Raw genomic sequence first — 1,931 nt, 5'->3', positions numbered from 1 at the left:
GAGAGTTAAACGTGATCCCGAACGTGTAGTTGGTGTCAGCGGTGACAGAAATCAGGCATAGATTGAAGACACGCCCACGCAAAGTTTAGACAAAGGTCATTGGCCGGAAGGGTTAGGAGGGGGCGGGGCCCCAGGAGAATAAAGATAATTCATTACTTCTCCTTTATAGGCCTCCCATTTAGGCCTCCCATTCGAGATGTAAACACAGTTATTGAAAATTGGCAGGAACCGCCAAAGAATGAATGTAATATATTGAAAGAAATTGACGTGTAAGGGTGCTGTACACCTGTAAATAGGCCTAAACCCATCCGCCGAGCTCATGAATAAAAGTTATAAAATATTCAACATTAGAGAAACGTGAGATCCATAAAATTGGGGAATTGAGAAAAAAAATGTGGCAATGAACCTCTGGCCCAGACTTCGGACTTCCAATTCTGAGCATTTTGGATGCAATTGACCTCAAAAGTGGCGCTATTTTTTTCATGTTGTGGAGGGGTCGTTTTTTTGGCTACTTTTCCGCTTTGGGAAAATAGGGGTCGTCTTCTTTGGGTGAGAATTTCTCAAAAAGTCAATGGTCAACCCACCAAAAATTGAAAATAAAATAAAAGATGACATATTGATCGCCATTTCTCTGTGCAGCTTAAATACATGTGAGAGTTCTGAGTATTTTTAAAAAGAATTTAGAAGTATGGGCATTTAGCACTAGTGTCTATGGAAATTTTAATACACTGTTGCACCCGGCCGTAAGGACACTCCGTATTTTCTCGTCATGTCAACACTTTTGTGAAATTGGGAACTCAAAATAAACACATTGCATTGCAATGAAATTTTCTGTAATATTTTGTCATGGTATTTGACACGAAAATCTAGAAACTTGACAGGAACCGCCGAAGAATGAATGTAATATAATTTAAGGAAATTGCAGCATAAAGCCTAAAGGACACTCCGTATTTTATCGTCATGCAACAAATTCTTATCAAAGAGGGCGCGCTACACAAACACCGTGACTGCTCACCGCGCGCCGACGTCTGGCCGTTCGAGATGTAAACACAGTTTTTGTGAAATTGGGAATTCAAGATAAACACATTGTATTGCAATGAAATTTTCTGTCATATTTTGTCATGGTATTTGACACGAAAATCTAGAAACTTGACAGGAACCGCCGAAGAATGAATGTAATATAATTTAAGGAATTTGCAGTAAGCATGGGCGTCGCCAGGATTTTTTTCTAGAGGGGGGCAAAACAAATTTTTGCCAAAAAATGCTTGTATTTCTCAACACATTCTCGATTTATCAGTACATGTACGTGCATCTGTATGGGTCGCAAAAACATCAATTCATATTTTTGGAGCATCCCACCTACGGAAAAAAAATTCGCCAGCGGGACGATGGCAAAGAGACGTGTATCTTATATAGCGCCCTCTCTTGATAGTCCCGATCCCATGGTATATGGGTGCACTGAACCAATTCAAGCCCCATGGAAAACAGTGTCAATTTAACAAAGTTCAGGGCAAATACCATGCAAGCCGACATCACTGGGGTTTCTCAAACAAAAATTAAATTATTGTCGTGTCCTTCATCTTTTTATTTCTTTTCCATTTTGGGTAGACTAGCCAATCAAATTTGTAAATATTCACACCAAAACAAAATCACCTCCCGAAAAGTGATAGTTCCCAAGCCTGCATGTAGCCGTTTACAAGTTGCATCCTTCCACTATCTCAGGCAAATAGGACCCATTTTTCATCCGTGATTTTATCAAGCCTGCCCTCAGATGGAAGCCCCAAAACCAGGGAGTTGATCCTTGGGTATATTCACACAATTCCACCGTTTTTCAAGCCAAACCGTCTCCGTTTTCAAAAGAATGGGGGGGGGGGACCTTTTATGCTGAGCTCGCGTAGAAATTCTCACTTGAATTAGTTCACTGCACCCAT

The sequence above is a fragment of the Patiria miniata genome, unplaced genomic scaffold, assembly GCF_015706575.1.
Source record: "Patiria miniata isolate m_02_andy unplaced genomic scaffold, ASM1570657v1 HiC_scaffold_10, whole genome shotgun sequence".
NCBI lineage: Eukaryota > Metazoa > Echinodermata > Asteroidea > Valvatida > Asterinidae > Patiria > Patiria miniata.
The sequence above is the reverse complement of the archived record's forward strand: the minus strand, read 5'-3'. Positions refer to the sequence as shown.